Below are 11,894 nucleotides of genomic sequence, written 5' to 3' on the forward strand. Positions count from 1 at the left end.
AGTGCCAGTTAACAGCTCCAGGCAGGAAAGCAGATAGAGCTCCGCTTATCAGTATGCCCATCATTGATACACCCTTTTCACGCATTGCCATGGACATTGTTGGCCCATTAGAACAGAGTAAAGCAGGTCATAAGTACATACTTGTGGTTTGTGACTATGCCACAAAATATCCTGAAGCCTTCCCCCTGAAGAAAATAAAGGCTCGTCAGATTGTTAACTGCCTGATTCAGTTGTTTTCCAGAGTAGGTATCCCAAAAGAAATCATTACAGATCAGGGGACCAATTTCACTTCTAAGATGCTTAAAGAAGTATACAGTTTGTTAGGGATCCAGGGTGTCAAGACCAGTCCCTATCACCCACAGACTGATGGCCTTGTGGAGCGATTTAACAAGACCTTAAAATCAATGCTCAGGAAATTTGTGAATGAAACTGGGTCAGATTGGGACCAATGGCTCCCATTTTTGTTATTTGCCTACCGAGAGGTTCCACAAAGTTCTACTGGGTTTTCACCATTCCAGCTACTTTATGGGCATCCTGTCAGAGGTCCAATGGATGTTCTGAAAGAAGCTTGGGAGGGTTCGATGTCAGAGCGGAGGTTTAGTGAACTCTCACATGTCCTCAAAATGAGAGACAAGCTAGAACATTTCCAAGAACTTGCTAATAACAATCTGGCCCATGCGCAACAGCGGCAAAAACAAAGATATGATAAAGTGTCAAGAAGAAGAGTCTTCTGTGAGGGACAGAAAGTTCTTCTACTTTTGCCAACTTCCGAGAGCAGTCTTCTTGCAAAGTGGCAGGGGCCATATGAAATCACAAAGAAGACAGGCCCAGTCACATATGAGCTTCATTTACCAAACCGTCGAAAGAATCATCAAGTGTTCCACGTCAATCTTTTGAAAGAGTGGACTGACCAGCCACAGGACTCAACATCCATGTGGGCATGTACAGTTGTGGATGAAGAAGAGCCTCAGGAGCAGTACTTCCCTTCTTCAGCTGTCAAAACTGTGTTTCCGGATTTAAACCATTTGCCTTTGGAAAGACGTCAGGAGGTGCAATCACTTATGACCAAAGAACTCTTCAGTCTAAAGCCAGGTCGTACACACCTCATTGAACACAAAATCACTTTGCATTCTCCAGACCAACGGCCAATTAGAGATACCACTTGCCGTATCCCAGCTAGGCTATTGCCTGAGTTGAAAAGTGAGCTGGAGGAGATGCTGGCTGCAGGAATCATTGAGCCATCGCACAGTGAGTGGTGTAGCCCTGTTGTGCTTGTACCAAAGAAAGATGATCCTAAGCTTAGATTTTGTGTAAACTTTTCTAAATTAAATTCTGTGTCTGCTTTTGATCCTTATCCAATGCCGAGGGTTGACGAACTAATTGATCGTTTGGGAAATGCTAAATTTCTGACTACCCTTGACCTCTGTAAAGGTTATTGGCAGGTTCCCTTGACAGACTCATCTAAGGACTTAACAACATTCAGAGTGCCGAGTGGACTGTTTAGATTCACAGTGATGCCCTTTGGTTTGCATGGAGCACCAGCTACATTCCAAAGGTTGGTGGATCGAGTGTTGAAGGGTGCGGAACAATATGCAGCGGCCTACATTGATGACATTGTTGTTTACAGTGGTACATGGGAAGATCATCTGAAACATCTTGCTGATGTGTTTCGACGTATCGCAAATGCTGGACATAAGAATGTCATTGCTGATTTTCTGTCCCGTGACTCAGAGGAGTAACGGTCTTAAGGGGGGGGGAGTGTGACAAAGTGGGTGAGAAGACCATTTGTCTACATTCTTAGTTAACATTCTTGTTTTGATTTAACCATATTTCACATGTAATCTGCAATAGGCAAACATCTACTATCCCGGGTTTGTTTATGTTCTGCACTTTTACAGATTATATAATATAACATCTTGGTTTAAATCAATTCATACAAGTTTGTTAAGTTAACATGTTCTTTATTTTAACTGTTAATTTGTATTGTTTTGAACTTACCTTACCTACCTGTCTTGCAGAAGCAAAAGGAGGAAATGTAGTTTTACTTCCTGCTTTATACCTTCTGGGTTCATCTGAGGTCACAGGAAGAGACCAAGTGAGGAAGGGGAAGAATTCTTATAATTTAATAAAGTTGATTTTAAAGGGTTTATAAAGAAATAGATTTACTGTTGTGATATGTATTGATTACACCAGAGTTTGTTGCCAGTCAAGAAGAGTAGTAGAGGATTGAATATGATCATGTTCATCTTACGTACCTACTGAATGGAATAGTCCAGAGCAGAAATTGTTTGATTAAGTGGACTATTTAAGCAGACAAACTCAGGTGTTTCGGAAGAAAGGTTCAGGTCAGTGTAGCTGTGTGCAGTTTGACCTTAATTTCTGTTGATTTAAGTTTAGTTATGTTTATTTGAACTGAGTTAATTATAGAGTTGAGTTTCTTATTTGTTTCTTCGTAAATATTGTTGGGCCACAGAATGGTGAATAAATCACTTGCTACACTGGACAGCATCAGTCTCCTGCACTTCTTTGACCGCTTAAGTCGAGTCCTACCACAAGGACAAAAAAAAAACAATAAGACGTGGAGTTTGACATGGCTAGGGCGAGGGAACGGGGCCTGAGATGCAGAGCGGAGCTGAGCAGGGAACAGTCGTTGATGTGTTGATGACGAACTGACAGTGAATGAACATCAACGTGTGGCTTAAATCCCTCTGGCTTGATTGCCTGCAATAGGCTCCAGGTGTGCAGGAGCTGGAGGAGTTGGCCCTGCCCAGCGGTGGATCCCAGGTAAGTTCAGGAGCCTTATGGAAATTCCAGCTACCCACCGCAGACCATGACAGCTACTTCTTTAAAAGTGTATAAGAACTATTTTTTTTAATATTATTTGGTATTTTCACACAAGATTAAGGCTACGTCCACATGTAAGTTTTTGAAATGTACTGCGTAAGTTGCGTATTTTTGAAAATGCAGCTTCTTCTGTGCGTTTCGGCCTCTCGTCCACATGTAAACGGGATCAGTGAAAACTGAAATTTTTATAAACTAAACTGGAGCAATTCTTGAACGGTCTTTTAGTTCAGTTAGCCACACAGCAGCCATATTACTGGTCAGATAATTGCATTAAAAAGAATACAGCAGCACAATCACGGTCAGAGGTCCACATCCAACAATTAGCTGCCTAGTTAGCAGCTAGAGATGCCCGTGTTACCATGCTGTCAATCGAAGAGGCCACACCCCTAATAATGAAAGGGTTGGGCTTTAATACAAATTTAAAATATATTATATAAATAAATTTAAAACAATCTCCATCTGAGCTGCAGATACAGACCTCAGTCCTGGAATTAAACTTGAAGAATTGGATTCTTTTAATTTGAAGGACTGAATCAGAACGTTTATTCAAGAATAGGGGAGAGTGGAGCACTTTATTCTCCATCTGGCTGTTTTTCTGGCAAAGATATGTTTTGTTTGTGTTTAACCCTTTAAGAGCTACCATAGAACCAAGTCCGCCAGAGCTTATCTTTATATTTTTAGATGCTGTAGTGCCATTTGTGGGAGTATTTCAAGTTGCTATATATCAATACAACCATCACATCCCAAATTTTAATAATATGTATGCATTAAGTCTATAGTAACTACATCAATTCATAAAAAGTGCAATAAACTACAAAAAAACATGAAAATAGTTTTTGTGTTTTTTACATATATTTATAGTTAGAGAAATTTCAAACGTTTATCCCTCAAAACTGTAAATAGAAAAATGATGCACAAAGTAGTTTCCAACCACAGGAAGTTTATTTTGAGTGTCTTCATAATTTTATTTTTGAGATACACCAATTTTTATATACTGCAGGAAAAACGAAAGTAAATATAATGCAGATTTGCAAAAAGACAGCATGTGCATCAAAATAAACTACTTCAGTGTAACTTGAGTTCAACAGCCGATCAGATCGGCAAAGCGTGTTTCTGGAATATTGTGTTTTTGTTGCTACAAGTGCTTTTTATGCAGTTTTTGCAAAGCCACATGTGGAAGGAAACCGTGACCTAGGACAAGCTGAATGCATTACATGTAAGTACAATTCCTCATATGCAAAAAAAAGTGCCCTGGAGAGTAACAGCACCCTCTAGCAATCATTTCCCTGTACCTTATTAAAATTGGTATATTATTGTGAGAAGTATTATTATTATAACCTTAATTCACCTCAACTACTGACCATAAACAACACTCTCTGATTCCTTCTCCTTTTCCCTTCTCTGACAGCCTTGCAGTGTTTCAGCAGACGGACACTCAACTTTCTGTCCAGTTATTTTGAAACTTTTTCATAGAAATGAGAAAAGAGAGGGCAGCATGGTGGTTAGCACTGTGGCCTCACAGCAAGAAGATCCTGATTTCAATTCCACCATCAGGCCGGGGTGTTTCTGTGTGGAGTTTGCATGTTCTCCCCGTGTTTGCGTGGGTTCCCTCCGGGTACTCCGGCTTCCTCCCGCAGTCCAAAGACATGCAGCTTGTGGGGATAGGTTAATTGGTTAATCCAAATTGCCCATAGATGTGAATGTGAGCGCGAATGGTTGTCTGTCCCTGTGTGTTGGCCCTGCGACAGACTGGCGACTTGTCCAGGGTGTACCCCGCCTCTCGCCCTATGACAGCTGGGATAGGCTCCAGTGAAAAGGATAAGTGGAAGTGAATGGATGGATGGATGAGAAAAGAGTATTTTATTTAAAGCTACAATAAGATGTGAGGAAGATGAGACTAAGAGACAGATGACTGATAAAAAAAAAATCCCATTAACATTTGATCATGTGATCAACCGCTGTGGCTACACACACTCGGAAAAGGGGCAACGACTTAATAATGTCTGTGCACCAGATGCCATTACATGTCTGGATGTGACAGAAAACCACATGTGATCTCTGAAATTTCTGTTTAAATTAATTAATTGATAAAAGTGGAAACTTTCATGGAAAACGTCAAGCACAACAGAGGCTGTACCTAATCTTTTCTGTGCTGTTGTTATTTTGGAGTAGGGGTTTATTCTAAATAATAACCACAACCAAACCTAAACAAGTCAAATTTTCCATCTAAAACCTTTTTTAAACCCACAAAACCACACGAGAAAAACAAATGAGATAAAAAGTTTATTAATCCTGCAGAGAAACCATATTGCTGCCACAGAAACAAGAGAGAGATCCAACAAGCATGACTAATATCTAAATAACAGAGAAGCTTCTGAGGACATTAAAACATAATAACAACATAATAATAAAAGTTTTCAACCTAAAAAACCAGCTGTCTTCTGATCTGTATTGCAGGGGGATTACAGACCAGCAGCTGGACGTCAGTGGTTGGACTGGTGGACTACTTCAGTGAAGAGTAGACAACGTCTGGATCTGGTTTAACGTCTGAACACAAACACACACAGTTCAAAAAACAGGATTACAAGCTTGAAACAATTAGCTCATCACCTGCATTAAATGACATTAAGAAGTCAAACTCTCTCCACCTCGACAGAATATTTCTCTGACAAGCTGAGAAGTGAGATTTTGAAATGGGGACCATCACCATAGCTGCAGCCTGTCTGCAACACCTGAGAGTGAGCAATAACATTTGGTCACCCTTGTGCTGTGTTCAAATAATCTGCCAATGCTCACTGGTCTGGTGGACCTGCCAGATTATAATTTTATTATATCAATACAACCATAAAGGCGCATGTAAAGATATTTCAGGCAATTCCAAGCAATACAGACCACATGCAACACTTAATCCTTGGGATTTGTCTGAATTTAGAATTTACAGAATTACCAGATTCATATATATCAAACATACAAAACCAAGCCCATAATTATTCATACCTTTGACAATTTATGACTTAAAGTTAGTTTTATTCAACCAGCAAGTTATTTTTTGACTGGAAATGACACAGGTGTCTCCCAACAGATAAAAGGACCTGTGGCTGCACGTTGTGGCTGCGCAGTCAGGAAAGAGCTACAAGGCCATTTCTAAATGTTTCAAGTTCCAGTGGCTACAGTGCAAAGCATTATTAAAAAATACAAGATGTTCCGCTCAGAGGACATGGTCGGAAGCCAAAAGTGACACCTGTGCTCGCCAGGAGGATAGTGAGAGAGGTGAAAAAGAATCCAAGGATCAACACCAAGGGCATCCTGGTGAATCTGGGCTCTGCTGGTGATGTCTCAAGGCCGACAGTCCAATGGACGCTGCACACTGCTGGGTTCCACAGATGCAGACCAAGGAGGACGGTACTTCTCCAGATGAGGCACATAAAAGCTCACTTGGCCTTTGCAAATGCTCATCTAGACAAAGAACAAGACTTCTGGTCTTCTGTGTTATGGTCAGATGAAACAAAAGTTGAATTTTTTGGTCACAATGTTTCCTTCATTTGGCATGAAAACGGAGAAGCCTTCAACCCAAAGAACACCATCCCCACTGTCAAACATTGTGGTGGGAACATAATGCTTTGGGGGTGTTTTTAATCTGGCTGTCGGATTCAGCTCAGCTTCACGTTCGTAACCGCTACAAGACTCCTTTTTCTAACAACATATTAAATCATTAGCTTCACATATAAAAGGTTTTTAAAACTATTTACAGCAACTCAAATGTCTACTGTACCCGAATTTCCAGCTCGCAGAGGGCACGAGAGCAGCATGCGCCTCATTGGACGAACGGAAGGAAAAAAACTCTGTAGCTGGACTAGAGAGTGGCTATGCGCACGGCACAGTGGTGCGATCAGTGACTACAAATAATCAGAAATCCCATACTCAAACAATGATCTGGGTTACATAAGCCATGTACTGCAGAGGCCTGCTGTAAACTATTCCCTGTGTGCCATTCCCCAGCACTCTCTCTCCTCCCTCCGGTCTACTCCCTGTGTTGTCCAGTGAAGGCAAAAAGCTTCATGTTCTGAATACTCTTCATCTCCATTTTTTTTTCTGGCTAAACATTGGAAAGAATAAAAAAACACAGAGGTCCCAAAGACTCAAACATCAGTTGTTGTCAGAATTTCTTATGCACTCATGGGCTTGTTGGATGTCATGATACTTTGGGGCTTTTATTAATTTCTTTCAACTGTTATTTTTCCCGCATGTATTGGCTTTACAGGTGTTGCGAAATCAGTTTTACCCCGGTTCTTTTATTCGTCGAAACTTCCAGAGACGGCACCGGAACTCAGTAGTCATTTTCACAAAACCTTTATTCATCTTTCTTCATCTTCATTTTTAAGCATGCACTTCTAGAAGGGAAGACGAGGCCGGTGTGTCCCTCTGCAAAAATCTTCACCCCTTTGTTCGTTACAGCCAGCTTTATAGAAGCGACCCCATCATAAAACCCCCACGGTGTTCTGCACAACTCTGTCGTGTGGCTATGTGCACGAGCACATGCATGCCTACATGTGTCGTTCCCACGGTGTCTCTGTGAGTGACTCGTGTGTGGACGGTTTACGCATACCTGTGTGTATGTGTGAGTGCACATGCGTGAGTGTGCGTGTGGCTGTGTGGGTGTGACGTTTAAACCACTTGGGTGTAGGTGACTTCCTATTAAAGGTCATAAAAACCCCTCTCCCTTCCAGACCACAGTTATCCAGTTACAAATGTTGAGACCCCCACCCCAGCATCCTCTGGGGAATTTCCACTCAGTGGGGGAGGTCTCCTACAATCTACTCCTAAGTTCACAACACAATGAGCCCTTTATTATATCAAGGGCAGTATCAATGTCTCTACAATAGTTCTACATTCTATGATAACACATTTCTAACCTCTAAAATAAGCTAAACACTCCTACACAGGATATATTATTAATGACTTTAAAAACAATAATTGGAATTGCAAAAGTTGGAATTTATTTTTGAATTGTTAGTGACTTATTTTTTTGAATGGTTAAAGATGTATGCTACTTAGATAGAGAAAAAGAACCAACCAATGTTCATCCAGTAGATGGCTACATGTTACAGTTATCATGTCCAGCAAGTTCACAACTATCTTTTATATTTGGCTCTTTGATAGGAAACTGGTTGTTATCAAAATCTATTTCCATTGTACAGGATTTCTCTTTGTTAAATCAGACACCACAAAAAGAGGTTATGTAACCAAATTTAAAGGAGCTTGTTTGCTTCTTTTAAAATATTAATTTGTATTGCTGGACTCCAGGGTATGATGCATGATTCACAGTTTATTCTGGCTCTTGGTGCAGCCCCTCACTTGTTTTACCCCCCCCCCCCCCCCCCCCCCACACACACACACACACACACACTTCTTCTGATTATGAAAATTCACCAAGAGAGGATTTGGGTGGAGCTACTGTCCCTGAGGTGAACATTTTAAGTCCCCCCTCTTTGATCTCATATGAGTTAAAGAGTAGAACAATAACTGGTTCACAGGGATTACTTGTGCATGCACTAATGTAATTATTACAAATGCTGGTCATATTTGATATGAATATGTACCACGAACAGGATATAAATGACAGGAAATCAAATAAAAAGAGGTCCAGTTAAAAAAAGAAAATGAGCATTATCTGAATAAAAAAGTTGGCTTCTGTTTGGTTCTGCTTTTATTGTGCAGAATGTTCATTTTTCCCCTCTGAAAATACAATGTCCAGATGGTTAATTGAACATGCATTAAGACATACAGAGCAGCTGTACCTGGGCCTTCTTGTTCTGATGGTTTTTAGCCCATGACTGATGCCTTCAGTTCTCATTGCTGAGTATACAGCGACTGATTCTGTGTCTGCAGAATAAAAAGATTTCAGTTACTACAACAGAATGACTGCTGTTACATTACTGAACTAAAACAAAACCTCTGTTATTAATTTCTTTTATGCAGCAGCATGAAAAGATTTAGTGATGTTTTTCACAAACCACAGCATCTGATGAGCTTTTTTTTTTCCTAATCCTAATACCTCTGCTGTACCTGTGGTGTGAAACACACGATGACCACGTAGAAGTGGGGGAGAGTTCTTTGAAAAGGCAGGTGGACGGCCGCAAAACTGGCAACTTTTTTTTAATGCAGACTGACACTCTTCACCACAGAGCACAAAGTAAGCATGTTCTCACACCAGGAGGAAGCTGCAGCTGTGGTTTTAAAAAGTTCTTGTATTAAAGGACTGTGTGAGCTGATTTTGGCAATTATGTCTCATTAACACAGATTATAAAATATTAACTAGCACAGATATGAATCAAAAGTCCCAACACACCTTTCATTTAGCACATACTAGGAGGGTGAATCAATGCAGTAGCACCTTTAAGGTTACATGTGTCCCTAAGAAAATGAGCTGCAGGTTGAACAAAAAGATATTCTGTTCCTTCTAAAACAGTAATGATCACCATTAAACCGCCCGATCTGTTCCTACATCAATATTGAAAATATAACTGTAGTCGAATCAAGATTCTTTGCTTGAAGCCTCACAGACAGTGTATTGCTGTTGACACACACACACACACACACAACCTGTGGTGTTCCCACCAATGCACACAGTGCTAATTACTAAATATTAACAAGCTAATAAGATGGTAAAGATGATGAATTATACTATACCATTTCAAAGGTTTTAAATTGTTAGATCAGCCTCAGTTTTAGCTGTAAACTGGAGCTGTACCTCTCATCTTTGATTTGTTTTCCTTGTCTTTGATGTCTTCTGTTCTTGCTGTTGAGTAGACTGCATCTGTATCAATGCCTGCACAATAAAACACATATGAAGAGCATCACTGTTGGTTGTGCAGCTGATAATAGAGCTCTTTGTAGACTATTGGCTGCTGCAGAAATCATTATGTGAACATGAATCAGATCTTTTCATTTAAATTATTTAGTTTATTACAGTCAGATTTAGAATTTATATCTAGATGCTTCTAAAATGTTGGTATCATCTAAATATAAAGCACTTATGTATAACACATATATATTGCTATTTTTATGATGACAAACAGGAAACTGGACGGCTGCAGACCCATTAACATCTGTTAACCACAAACCACAGACAAACAGTTCAGCACACAAAGAACAACACTTGGTGATACACACACACACACACACACACACACACACTCAAAAATAATAATAACAATTTTGATTTCAGGGTTAAACTTGAGCCCTAATTATGAAATAAAGAATGTTCATTTAGTTCCTAATCATTCACCATTTTGTGTTTATCTAACTATTTATAATGCATAATCTCTTTAGTCTCTTAAGCCCCAAGCCTACCTGATCTCCTGCTTTTTGCCCCCGTATCAGGGGGCGTTGGGGCTTAAGAGGTTAATCGTCTATTATATTGTATAAACTATTATGAAAACACAGTAATATCTATCAACTTAAAACCAAGTCTAAATCATTGGAGGTTAGACAGTGTAGTCTTGTAAACCATGTTGCCAATTTCCTTACAAACCAACAGAAGATTTAAAATCCCGTCTTTCCTAACAGACCTCACTAAGCAGGCACACAGTTTTGTAACATTGTTGCTTCATTAACCCTTTAAGACCTACCATAGAACCAAGTCCGCCAGAGCTTATATTATATTTTTACATGCTGTGGAGCCATTTTTGGGAGCATTTCAAGTTGCTATACATCAATACAACCATTATAGCCCAGATTTTAATAATATGTATTCATTAAGTGCATAGTAATTACATAAATTGCAAAAAAGTGCAATAAACTACAAAAAAATTGAAAATCGTTTTTGATTTTTTAACATATATTTGTAGTTAGAGAAATTTAAGAGGCTTATCCCTCAAAACTGTAAATACAAAAAAGTTGCACAAAATAGTTTCCCACCACAGGAAATTTATTTTGAGTGTCTTCATAGTTTTATTTTTGAAATACACCAATTTTTATACACTGCAGGAAAAACGAAAATAAATATTATACTGCAAATTTGCAAAAAAGCAGCATATGCATCAAAATAAACTATTTCCAGCAGTGCAATATGAGTCCTAAGCATCCCAGAAACGACACAGAAAGTCATAAAGTCAAAGATAACTTTTAAAAAGACCAGTATAGGCCCTGAGGCCCTGATGGTAAAAAAAGACTACATTTCCGCGAAAATGACGTCACTTCCGGTTTCGGGCAGGTAATGGCGGAAATGCAAAAGTTCGCGCTGACGTCTATTCCAATGTAGGAAGTGTTATGAACAGCTGATCGGACCGGCAAAGCGTGTTTCTGGAATATTATGTTTTTGTTCCTGCAAGCGCTTTTTATGCAGTTTTTGCAAAGCTTTATGTGGAAGGAAACCGTGACCTAGGACAAGCTGATGGCATAAGCTGTAAGTACAACTCCTCCGGTTTCATATGCAAAAAAAAATTTTGCGCTAGCTTACGTGGTTGCAGAGCTACCAGGATTTAAAAATAGTTACGCAAAATGGAGCGTGTCCGCTCCGATCGGCTCTAAAGGGTTAACAGGTTAATTCACAGTCAATAAAATCAGTAGGCACGTACACACATATATTTATATTGAGTACAAACTCTAAAAAAGCTCAGACATCCGAATATCAACTTTACCTTTCCTATGAATATATCTCATGACCACTACCAGGAGAGCAAACGCAATGACTGATCCAACAGATGACAACACAGAGAGAACAGGAAGGGAGAGTGATGAAGGGACGGATATATCTGGAGGTGTGGTGCTGTGTTTGTCTAAAATAAAGCAAACACAGTCATTAAGTTGTCGTCACATTGTGAATGTTGAAACCTGCAGAAACACAGACAGGTGAGTGTGTCACCTGTGACAGTGATCCAGCTGGATGGAGACTCTCCATGATCGCTGATGTCACACTTGTAGAGGCCTTCATCAGACCTGGAAACATGCTGGATGGTCATGTGACCTGTAGGCTGCTTCCTGATGAGGGAGCCATCTTTATAGAAAGCAGCTGGGAGGTTGGAGGGAGTGGTCTTTGTTTTACAGAG

General features: G+C 39.9%; 1 protein-coding gene and 1 long non-coding RNA gene across 2 annotated transcripts in view; one reads left to right on the top strand and one right to left on the bottom strand.

Annotated features, from left to right (window-relative positions):
• LOC120717691 (programmed cell death 1 ligand 1-like) overlaps window positions 1-11,894 on the top strand; it is a 32,423-nt gene that overhangs the window by 10,061 nt on the left and 10,468 nt on the right. The window lies entirely within an intron of this gene.
• LOC120717696 lies at window positions 5,143-11,758 on the bottom strand. Its single transcript, XR_005692259.1, has 5 exons — window positions 11,711-11,758; window positions 11,487-11,624; window positions 9,596-9,673; window positions 8,643-8,727; window positions 5,143-5,391 (listed from the first exon to the last, which is right to left on the bottom strand). It is a non-coding gene; the product is annotated as an uncharacterized LOC120717696 (long non-coding RNA).

The sequence above is a fragment of the Simochromis diagramma genome, unplaced genomic scaffold, assembly GCF_900408965.1.
Source record: "Simochromis diagramma unplaced genomic scaffold, fSimDia1.1 OVJJ01000507.1, whole genome shotgun sequence".
NCBI lineage: Eukaryota > Metazoa > Chordata > Actinopteri > Cichliformes > Cichlidae > Simochromis > Simochromis diagramma.